Genomic DNA, 12599 nt, shown 5'->3' with positions numbered 1-12599 from the left:
AGCTAACTTATTTTTCCAGTTATGCATATATGTGATGTCAACCCTCAAGGACCTCCTCCCCCTCCTGGCTGTACACGGCATCCTCCGCCACCTCCTCCCCTGCATGCTCCTCCCAATGGCCCTACAGGCAGCACTCAGGGGGCTCGTCGTCTAGGTAATTACATGCCCCCAACTCCCCATCAAACTAGGTCTGTAACTCCAATTGCACACATCATGGTGCTCAGTTGCACCGAACAGGCTACCTAGTTGCGCATGCTGTGTTAGTTCGAGCATCAAAAAGATAAACACAACTGACTTGTTTGTCCTGTTCTGCCTATAGGTGATGCCAACCCTCAAATACCTCCTCCCCCGCCAGGCCCAACTAGCAGTGCCCTTTGTGCTACTCCCAATGGACCTACAGGTAGGACTCAGGGGGCTCATAACCCAGGTTAGTACCTTCACCGACTCCAAAACAAAAACTATGGTGAGTGACTTTAGTTGCACATATCATAGTGCCCAGTTGAACAGAAACATGCTGCCTAGTTGCATGCGCTGTGTTAGTTTGAGGATCAAGCTAAAAATCTAACTTGTTTTTCATGTTCTGCCCATAGGCGACTACAATCCAAGTACCATGACAGGCCGTGCTACTGCAGGTATTTTTTTCAACTTAACTTGCACACAACAACTAGTTAGTTGCACAAAATGTACTGTGTGGTTGCACAGAACATCAGTGCTGGTTGCACAATAACAAAAATACTAAACTTTTTATATGATTATTACACAGGTGATCGTGACGGTCCTACTGCCCCGTTGGAGGCTGCATCCCTTGCACAAGCTTCTGATGATTTTGTGCCCAGGGATCCTCCAAGGTCTACTACAAAGGGTAGGGCAAAGAGTCGACGGTACAAATCGGCGCTGGAGCTACACCCAAAGAAGAAAAACAAATGCAGCCAGTGCCAATCTACAGAGCACACTGTTGGTGTGTGTCCACAGAGGCTCCTGTGATTCTGTTTCCTCATTTGTAACTTTGGAACAAAAAAGGAAAATAATGATGTCTTTTTTAGCAATGTTGGGACCAAGTGGACACATTCAACATCTATGATTCCTCTTTATCTAATTTATGCTGCTTGAATTAGTTCATGCACTGTGTAAAAAAAGTTGCTATTTGTGCCTTTGTTGGCAACTGGTTAAATATTTAGTTGTTGAACAATTGTATATCCAGTGCTCCTAATGTATCAACAAAAGTGATGATATTGAGTTGCAAACGCAATTACTAGCAGTGTGCAACTACAAAATCTACTTAATAAAATTGTACAAACCAGCAACTTCCTCCATGGAGCAGAAAAAAAATAGTACTGACCTACTCCTTGTCGTATCTTAGCAACTTCCTTCATGGGGCGGTGTTGTGCACGCTGGTGACCCAATCATACGTCAGCTTCTTCCTGATGTTGAGTACTTCCTTGGGGTCGTAGTTGGGCAGTTGGCTACCATTCCACTCGGTGGCGTTAAGCAGTGCGAACAACCCACACTCATTACTGCAAAAAATGGGCAAAAAAAATTGTCACATAAAATTAAAACCAAATAATTGGGTCAACTACTTATGTCCTACTATGCAACTGCTTGTGTTCTACTGCAACTCATTATGTGCCACTGTGCAACTACTTATGCGCCACTCTGCAACTAGCTAGATAATCCATTAGAAACTCATAAAAATGATAAAACAGATTGAAGACTAGTACTGTGTCTAAAAAATACTAAAGATTGCACATGTAGAAAAATTTAAAAACTACAAAATGATTGTATTTGATTGAGAAGGAATGAAATGCTTATTGTCTTACTTGCCAAGCTGCTTTGGTATGTCAATGTCAATAATATGGAAGTGCTCGATGCTGAACTTTGGGTAATGCTTCCTCCATAGCTGGCGTACTGCCCCCGCAATGGTAGAGGCGTTGTTCATTAGCTCAATGTTGTCCAGCGTTCTGCTTGAATTAAGAACTTCGAAGCGTCCGTCCCTCAAGTTGACACTAAAGACCCAATAATGCCTCCCTCCGTCCTTATCGGTTACATCTGCGCACTCGAGCACTGGCAGCATGACCTGCAAGCGTGAACGATTTCAGACACAAATACAAGATGTAGCTAAGAAAAACAGTAAAAGACTTGGTCAAGTTAAAAACGGGTTGCAACAAGTATCTGCCAACTAACAGATGTGTCATGTGCAACTGGACATGTTGTGGGTGCCAACTAAAAAAAGATTGATGATGTGGGCACAACACTCACCAAGTCTTTCTTGTCGAGACGGTTCTTATAATCAAACTTCTTGTTCATCTCATTCATATTGTGGATCCCTTGCTGTAATTTTATCTGCAGAGATTATAAAACATGGCTCAAAACTCCTTAGTAGGTGAAAGGCCTCCCTCAAATGGTCAACGAAAAAGTGCTACAGAACAAAGATGAGGGTAAAAAGAAGGTTTTGGAAAAACTTACAGAAAACCTCAGTGGCATAACAACCTTCTTTGACCCTTCTGGTAAGTTATCCATTATGTGTAAGATTCTAGTCTCAATAACAATTTTTGACAACCATTGAACCGGCTTCATCGAATCAACTAACTCCTTTAAAGAAGTGTAGAAAGCACCATACCTGATTATCTCAGGGCTGATTTTTTTTGAAAGCAATAAAAAGACAAGTTAGCTCGAAGGGTCACAGCAGCAAAAAAAAATGTGCATGAAAATGAAAAAAGAATAATGTGCAACTAAAAGCCCTGTTCTGTGCAACATACTATGCTTTCTGTGCAACTAAGTGGCTGATACTATGCAACTGAAAAAGATATGTATGTAGGCTGTGGGGAGTTAGTTTACCTGGTAGCTCCATCATCTGCTCCTTTGTGATGCCTGACCCAATACAAGAGGGCAGTGTAAAGCTTGTTCACTACCTCATTGGTGCTGAAAGTCTTGTTCTTGTTGTAGTCGATGAATGGAGACCTTTGAGATGCTGCGGGCCTTCTTACCCTCCTCTGTCTTCGTGCAAGAGGTGGCCCCGAAGAACTGCTCGTGCCAAGTTCTGGTTCTGCGCATATCCGGGTGTGGCAATTCTCTGGTGAACCAACATCTAGTTCTTGAGCTATTGCCTTGCCAGCATCAGCAGCATCACATCCTTCATTCACAGCTGCTGGGTATAACTCACACTCATCGATGCTGATCACACCGGCTTCCGCTGTTTCTGCTGCTGGAGCAGGTGCTGGAGCATCACCATCTATGCCGAGGTCAAAAGATGGTGCATCGCAGAACCCGTCACCATGATAAGAGTTTGATCTTCGTAAGGGTTCAAAGACCAGGGCATCTCCTTGCAGCACAAACATGGGTGCATCATTCACTGACTTGGTTCGCAATAGTGTTGTAGTTGGCGGCCTTGGAGGCTTGCACCTACTTATAATGTCGAACACCTCCTCTTGTGTTAATGGTTGCTGAAAGACAGCTCTTGGGGACGACACTTTGACAGTTGGATGACCTCCTTTTGTGTTTGGCATTGAAGCATCTCTATCAGTAGGCACCTTGGGACTTGCAGTTGCAGTGGTGCCTTCCTAGCCAGCTGTGGTGGTTTTGACTGTGACCATGCTGCTAACTGACACATCAGTTGGCACACTGGTATCTGTAGTTGGCATCTTTCCAGTCTGAGTTGGCAGCAACCTGGCAGAACTTGGCACCCCTGCATCAATGGCTGCGGCTCGCAGCTCTCTCTCGTCTCTGAACCCCAAATCTTTTGTGGCCTGTTCCCCCTTTGCGCCCCTGGCAAACTTGATAATCTTCTGCTTAGGTGGTTTTGGTGGGACTGTTGAAAGGGGAGTCTTCCCCTTGATCTGTTGAACTTCTCTGACATTGGTTGGCTCTCTGCTCACTACTGTTGGCATATCAGTTTGAAGCACAGCTTTCTTGATCATATTTACTTCAGCACCTGCACTCACCATCTTCTCCTTGATTTGAGGCAACTGCAGATTCTTCTTAATTGAAACTGCTTTACGCTTCTGAACCACGTGAGGGTTTGCCGTGGATGCTGCCTTGCTCTTGCTGGAGCTTAGGTCTGGGAGCTGCTTTAAATATTCCTTGTATTTTTCCTTTGAATGAACCCAGTCAAGACCCTTTCCTGCTTCCTCCATGTCAATTTGATTCTTTTCAGCATCAGTTGATAAGAACAGGCTCTTGTCAATGGCAAAGTTGATCTTTTCACACATATCTTTGTCGCTGAAATCTGGCACGGGAAAGGTGGTTGGCAAAGCTGGCTTCAAGTTGCAGAGCTTGAACATATCAATGCTGCCCTGAGACTCTGCTTCGTCATTTTTCTTTGACTTTGGAAAATCCTTGTCTTTCCAGCAAGTCTTGTCAATCAACATCTGTAGTGTGCTCCTGCTACTCAATGAATTGCTGCTGCTCGCAGGGTTGGCATGAGTGCTAGTCCTCCTGGATGTGTTGCCACCTGTACCACCAGAACCAGGGGCGTTGTCATCATCATCGTCATCGCTGCTGTCGCTGCCTCCATTGGATCCCCCTTTATCATCACCATAATCATCCTCGTCTTCTTCCCTCTCACTGCCATCAGCTGTTGCGCCTTTGTCTTCTCCCCTCTCACTGCCATCAACCGCTGCCCCTTTGTCCCCGTCCCCCTCTCTGGCCTCACCTTCTTCTTCCTCCTCCTCTGCATCACTATCTTCTTCCTTGTCCTCCTCCTCTCCTTTGTCCTCTTCTTGTTTGTCCTTCTCCTCCTCCTCCTTCTCCTCCTCCTCCTCTTCCTCCTCATCCTCCTCCTCGTCTGCATCTTCTTCATTGTCATCCTCATCCTTGTCCTCCTCATATGATTCATCCGCATCTGTCTCCTCATCGTCGTCAGCATCTATCGCTGCTTCCATTTCCTCATCTTCTTCTGAATCATCCTCAACAAATTCTTCTTCTTCTTGTATAGTTGACCGCCGTCTCTTTCTTTTTGGAGCACGGCGTGATGCCCCAGTTTGCATTGATGGCTGCTGTACGTAAGGATCAATATCTGGTTCCTCGTCATCAATCTTGGCAACTTCTTCAATGAAGGTGCCAACCTGTTCAGTTACAGCCTTGCACAGCTCATTGACCACTTTCGCAATTTTTGCCTTTTTCTGCATCAACACAAAAAAGATTCAGTACTGATTCAGTTAGAAAAAATAATAAAAAGTAAAAATGTCTGTAACTGACCATGATGTGATAAGCAAAAATGACTAATACACACTTTCTAGCCAACTAAAAACATGATTCTAGCCAACTACAAAATGCACTGTGGCACAAAGTAAAAACCATGCATTTCTGCCAAAAGTTGATGACAATGGTTGTAAATGAACACTTTGACTATCCAAAAGAACATGTGCAACTACAAAAGCTTATATGTGCAACTGAACATACATCACAGCCAACTAAATTCTGTATTTTCGCCACTACAAAAGTTATACATGTCCAATTGAACATACATCCCAGCCAATAGAAAAAATATTAGTAAGTGATACAAGTTTCTGTATGCAAAACACTAACCTGCGGATTGTATGTTATTGGTAACTTGGATGCCACAAATGCTTCAGCTTGCAAAATTCCACCAAACAGTGGTGTCTGCTCCGTGCCTCTATACTCCTCTTTAAGCTGATGTGAAAAAAAAAAGTGAAACAGAAAATAACAAGGTTATCAAAATAGATGTGTGTGTTGAATGAAACCACACATTACAACCTGTGCAACTACAACAAGATACTGGAGTAGACAAATTCAACTATACATATATGCAACTGAACAAAGACACAAAAACTGTGCAACACACATGGCACCTAAAAAAAGTTCCTACCAACTGATGCAACACATCTGTGCAACAAGATTAGTAAAACTGTGCAACTTAAAAAAGATGGTGTGCCAATTTAAAATGAACATGTGTGCAGATTGCCAAACTTAAAGCTATAATCTGTGCAACTACATGCATTGTTGTGCCAACTGATGACAGTTTTCTGTGCAATTTCCAAAAAAGAGTGACCAGACATCAAAAGAACATAGAAGGAAGACACGATTGGAAAAAAACAAAAAATAACTCACTTGCAATTTGCCGAACACACCAGGAGAGATAGTATCCTTCTTGATCACCTTGGCAATTAGAGTACTATCCCATGCATTCGATCGTATCGCGCAGTTGCTTACTGGGATGTCATGTACGAGCGCATCAAGGTATAGTATCTGCACCAGACCCAAACAAAAGAAAAAGCCAAGTTCAGTTATTGTTATGAGAATTTCAGCAAACTATAACTGCACAGAAAGAACAGGAACAGATGGAAAAAAGTGGTCGTTTTCACTAACCATCAAGTGATACAAGCAGCAACAAATAGTTTGCTTCTCCTGGTCCATGTTCCGGAAAGCTTCGTTAATGTGTTCTGCTACAAAGAGGCAGATGTTTGTATTCTTTAGCATTTGATGATCTAGCACAAGTCCATAACACTTTGGGCTGAGCTTCAAGGCCGTGGTTGGTGCTAGAAAAGTGCTGAAGGCAACCGCAAGCCAGGCCATAAAGAATGTGTCATCCGTTCTTCCAGCCATATGCTCAATCATCTTGAGCCATGTAGTGATCTAGGGATGAGAATTTCCAGTTATGTTGAAAGCCTGTCTGAATCTCCTAGTGGCATCCTTGTCAACTAAATATCTAACTTTTGGACCCTTGTTTGGGAGATCAAATACCCTCTGAACACTGTCAGCATTGACACGGATCCTTCCCCTTCCTGGGAAAACCATTTCAGAGGTCTGTGGCTGGTAGGACTGCACCAGGAACTTAGTGAGGTCCGCTGGAAGTGTGTCTGATAAGTTCAATAGCCCCCCGACCGACCTCGAAACTAGCTCTGATTTCTGTAGTGGGGTTAGAGAGGCGTTGAAATTTGCAAAGCGCGCTGGTGATACCCTTATCCTGCCTGCTTGTGATGGTCGCTCCACATCTTCCCCTGGAGGCACCTCAACTCCTTCACCGCTGCCCTGTTGATTAGAAAATGAAAACATTACACAAACATTAAACACAAGAGAAAAAACAAGAATGAAAAAAAACTAGCAATCATCATTTGAATCAGTATTAGAATGAGCTATATATTCATAAAATGGATCATGCCAACTAATATGATGTATTTGTGCAACTAATAAAGCTCATGAGGACAACTGCAAAGACTGCCAGTGTGCAACTGAATGTGCAACAATAAAACAGTAAATAAAAAAAGAACGAGACCTGGCAGCTACAAAAAGTTCTAGTGTATGTGCAACAATAAGAAATGATATTGCAACACAAGAAAAACAGTAACTGAAAAAAAGGTTTGCAAAGAACTATTCAAATAGCTCATAAACACACACAAAAACCCACATACCTCAGCATCTGCTGCGGAAGATGCGACAGCTTCTCCAGCAACTGCTGCCTGCACAAAAAAATGACCACTGATGTCAACTATGAAAAGATGCCAACTAGTGAACTATAAGATGCCAACTAATGCCAACTAATGTCAACTGTATTTAAATCAAAATGACTAGAGATGTCAACTACAAAAGGTTGTTATTGACAGACTAAAAACAAAAATACTGTTCGGAACTGCTGCATAATTTCATCATTATCTAAAAAAGCGAGAAAAACACTTATATTTGAGATTTTACTTACCCTAGAAGATGACTCAGCTCCCTTGCCAAGTGCTGCACGTCTAGTCCGCTTTACAACACAGAACTGTTCAGCATCCTAAGAAAAAAAATAAAAAACATAATCATGGGAAAAAATAAAAAAATGTTATATGACCCAAACAAAACCAAAAAAATGGACTTGTGTCATCAACATGCCACTTACCTCAACATCCTCTCCCTGCTCAACACTCTGTGCAGGTCGTGGCTGGCGATTAGCAGGACGCTTCGAGTTCCGGCGAAGAGGCTGACTTCCAGAACGCTGATTAAGCAACCAAAAGAAAACATGAAAAAAAAGACATTAGCATACATGCATAAGTTGAAAAACAACTCAAAAACAAAAGAAAAAAAGTGAATAAAAATACATCTCCTTGATTGCCACCCGCATCTCCTCCTATTATAACCATTTTTGCCCTGCGGCAGGAAATACAACAAAAAAACATAGTTAGAAGATATGGACAACCAACTACTACAATGATGCAGCCAACTGGGCAGTAAACCTTGTGCAAACTGGACATCAAATAAGCCAACTAACTTTTTTCTGCCTAATTATTACTTGCCAACTGTGACAAGTAATACCTAGACAGAAAAAAGTTAAGTAAAGGCAACAAGCTCAGTGAGATAACTTATTCTGAAAAAAGCGTCCCTAGTTGAACATGAAGGGAGACACATGAAAACAACCACATCCACAACAAAAGACTTGCACATTGAGAAAAATTAAAATGGAAAATTGGCAAGCATTGGTACTAATTTGCACAAATCAAGGGGTCCTAGTTGCACAAAGCAGGAGAATAACACATAAACCACCACATCCACCACAATGCTGGTGGATTTGATAGATTATATTGGAAAACTAGCAAACATTGGTGCTAAAATTGTACAAACAAGAGTCCCTAGTTGCACACAGCAGAGGGGGAAACAGCCAACTAGTAAAAGTGTATAACATATGCAACTAAGTAAAACCAACTAAGTAGAGCAACTGGCACAAGTGTATAACATATGAATAGCCAACTTAGTAAAAGTGATGCAGCCAACCAAGCAGGCAACTTGTGCAACTGAACAGAGTATAGACAACCACCTAGTACAAAAACAGTGAGCCAACTGACCAAAACAACTGCTGCAACTGCAGAGCATATGGACAGCCAAGTACTATATGGACGCAGCCAACTGAGGAGAATTTTGTGCAACTAACCACTTAAATCTCTGAACACCAACTACGAAATCAGCCAATGCATTGCACACAACATTGCGCACATCTAATACAAACTTACAGAATAACTAAGAATCATGAACAGATCTCAAATCTCTGCAAAATTGAATGGAACATGAAGTAAACAGCCAAATCGCCCTAAAATCGCGCAAACGGGGACTACACGTTGACCCTGTCCAGCCACCCCCGTGCCGTGAACTACGCCTCCAACGATTCCCCCGCGAGGAGAACCACCCGCAAGCCGTCGCCAAACTGAGCACTCCGCCGCGACACCCATTTTGGTGGAGAGGATGGCGAGGAGGAAGACGAAGACGGAATGGGGAGAGAACTCGCTGTGTTGAGGGATTTCAGGCCACCTTGTAGATCCCGACCACCGTTGGGCGCGTGCTGCGAGATGGGAGAACGGAACTCAACGTGACCTCGCATTCCCCTCGCCCTAAAATCGCCCTAAAATCGCAGGAAATCGAAGATAAGCGGGGGTAGTTCGCGCCGTTCCCGAACCCTAGAGAGCATTCTCCTCGCATTTCGGCACCATCCGCGCTCCGCGAGATAGAGAAAGGGAGGAGAAGCATGTAGAAGTGGAGGGAGAGCATACCTCCGGCGGCGAGGAGCACCAGCGATTCCCCGGCGAGGAGAACCACCCGCAAGCCGCCGTCAAATCTGAGCACTCCGCCCGCCACGCCCCGTTCGGTGAAGAGGATGGCGAGGAGGAAGACGATGAAGGAATGGGGAGAGAGAGCACACTGCGGCGAGGGATTTCAGGCGCAGATTTCGAAAACCGCCACCCACGACCCCCACTACTCTCTCCTCTATCACTTACAGGTGGGCCTCCCACGTCCGGATGCGGACAAAACCGCCCACGACCGCGGTGCGCGACCAGGTGGCACCTGGCGGATCTGGGAGCGATCGCTCGCGCGATCGAACGGCCACGGGCCGGCCGCCCGTTTCGGTCAGTTAGTGGCAGGCCGCTTTTTAGATTTCAGGTAAAAGAAAAGGAAAAAACCCTCCATAGTTTATTTTAGACTTTACATGTGCACATGTTGCACAACCTGCAAAATATGAAAGAAAAGTAATAAAGGGTCACAGGCCGCCGGGACAGGCCCGGCCAGAAGTGCGTAGCGACTGCTTTCGCCTCGGCTGAGCTGATGAATCAGCTCTGCGTCCTCGGCGATGGAAACGTCGGCACCTGGGCTATTTAAGCCGCGTAAAATGTTTCTAGCCAAGCGATGTGGTGCTAAACGTTTCCAGGGGCTGCGTTAGTTTATTCCCAGACTGGGCCGTCGCGTTCGTCCGCTGGCCCACGACCTTAGCCAACGCGCTAGTGAGCCGCGACAGCCGAAATTGTTTCGGAGGACGGCGCTCAGTGGGCTCGGTATCCAGGCCATCGTTGGTTGTATTGGCTGGTGTTAAATTCGCAGGCTGGCCCACTGGCCCCGCAAGAAAGACCAGGACGCGGTTCCTCAAAAAAATAAAATAAAAATGACCAGGACGCCGTACGAGATAGGACCGTAGGAGGCATGCCACGGCACAGGTATGTACCATGGCTGTGTCACGGTGCAGAGTTTCAGTCATCAATTATGAATGACACACTGCCTAATTCACTCGTCTAGGCTAATGAGGGCATGTACAAAGGTTTAGACGGCTGCTGTCTTTTTTTTTCTTTTTTTTCATGGTAATACGTGTCTCATTTATAAAATAAAGATCCGGTTACAAGGCACGTAAGCACCGACATTACAAGGCTGAAAAAATAGGATAATCCTATGCAAAATATCAGCGCATGTTCCTCTCCTCCGCACCACCGAAGTGGCCACCAAAGAGAAAGAAAACAGATCACCTCTTCACCCGAGCTCAACGCGGCTCCATCGCTGATCAGCAGCTTTACGGACCTCGAAAGTAGTTTGTCAGAAGCAAAACCATTGCCGTTGAAAGAATCGGACCGGGGCAACATGTCCCCGGACACGCCATCGAACTCTAGATCAGACACCCCAGCACGACAACGACGTCGAAGGAGGAAACCAGAACTATCAGCCACCAACCACAAACCCAGCACGGGATGCACCATCTTCCAGCTGTCACTTGCGCAGACAGCCGTCTGCGCGTACTCCTGGATGACAAAACCTCTCTGCTCCACCATGACGTTGGAGACAACGCCACAGCAACGGGGACAGAGCGGAAGGAGAGACACACCTGATGGAGTCGCCGTCGCTGCCTCGCCGACATCATCCATGAACCCTAACAGAACCGATCCGAAGGATAGGCAATCACACGATGCCATCAACTCCGAGACGCCACCATGAACGACACTGCCGGTGTGGGAGTGAAGCTGAGGCAGACTTATTCGTCTGGGCGCCGCTCCCACCACCCCAACGGCGCACCACGATCTACAAATCCAAAACCTAACTACATAGCGGAGGAATGGGGTGTTGGGGAACGTAGTAATTTCAAAAATTTCCTACACACACAGTATCATGGTGATGCATAGGAACAAGAGGGGAGAGTGTCGTCCACGTACCCTCGTAGACTGTTAAGCGGAAGCGTTAGCACAACACGATTGATGTAGTCGTACGTCTTCATGATCCGACCGATCCAAGTACCGAACGCATGACACCTCCGAGTTCAGCACACGTTCAGCTCGATGACATCCCTCGAACTCCGATCCAGCCGAGCTTTGAGGGAGAGTTCCGTCAGCACGGCGTGGTGACGATGATGATGTTCTACCGACGCAGGGCTTCGCCTAAACACCCCTACGATATTATCGAGGTGGACTATGGTGGAGGGGGGCACCGCACACGGCTAAGAGATCCAAGAGATCAATTGTTGTGTCTCTGGGATGCCCCCCTGTCCCCGTATATAAAGGAGCAAGGGAGGGAGAGGCGGCCGGCCAGGAGGAGGCGCGCCAGGAGGAGGGAGAGAGGAAGGAAAGGGGGGGCGCCGACCCCTCCTTGTCCAATTCAGACTAGAGGGGGAGGGGGGGCGCGGCCTGCCCTGGCCGCCCCTTCTCTTCTTCACTAAGGCCCATGTAGGCCCATTAAACCCTCGGGGGTTCCGGTAACCCCCGGTACTCCAGTAAAATCTTGAAGTTTAAACATGATGCAAACAAGGAGAGCTATCCTAGTGTATTGTCAAACTAGGGATGTCACAATTTTTAAACCCAGACGGAGGTACTCCCTCCGTCCCATAATGTAAGACGTTTTTCGACACTAGTCTTACATTATGTGATGGAGGGAGTAGTATTTAACAAAAATAAAACTAATTACATAGAATAAAATGAAATGCAGTTTCAACAAAAGAAAAGGGCATACTTTTTTAGGGTGGTAAAGCCATACGGGACAAGTATTTCTCAGAACTGTTTTTTGAGAATGTAAGTATTTCTCAGATGGGCTGAGCTTCCGTCTATGCATCTCACTCGCTCAGCTCCGTTCGATTTGCATGAAACTTTACAGGCTTGCTTTCCTTGAAAAAATAAGCTGTGATGCGTGCTAATTTTTTTAAATAATATATTTTTTAATTAATTTTCACAAATATTACGCCGAAAAATTAATTTACGAAAATAATATACCGTCAGCCCGCAGCAGGCCGACTGGTAGCCTAAATTATTTTTTCAGCATAATATTTTTGCGAATTAATAAAAAAATGTATTATTTAAAAAAATTAGCGTGATGCGTTCGGTTCAAAGGGTCATTCCTCACTCCTCCCTGCAGTCCGATGGCTGTAGAAGTCGTTC

This window comes from Triticum dicoccoides, chromosome 7A (genome assembly GCF_002162155.2).
Source record: "Triticum dicoccoides isolate Atlit2015 ecotype Zavitan chromosome 7A, WEW_v2.0, whole genome shotgun sequence".
NCBI lineage: Eukaryota > Viridiplantae > Streptophyta > Magnoliopsida > Poales > Poaceae > Triticum > Triticum dicoccoides.
This window is presented reverse-complemented; position numbering follows the sequence as displayed.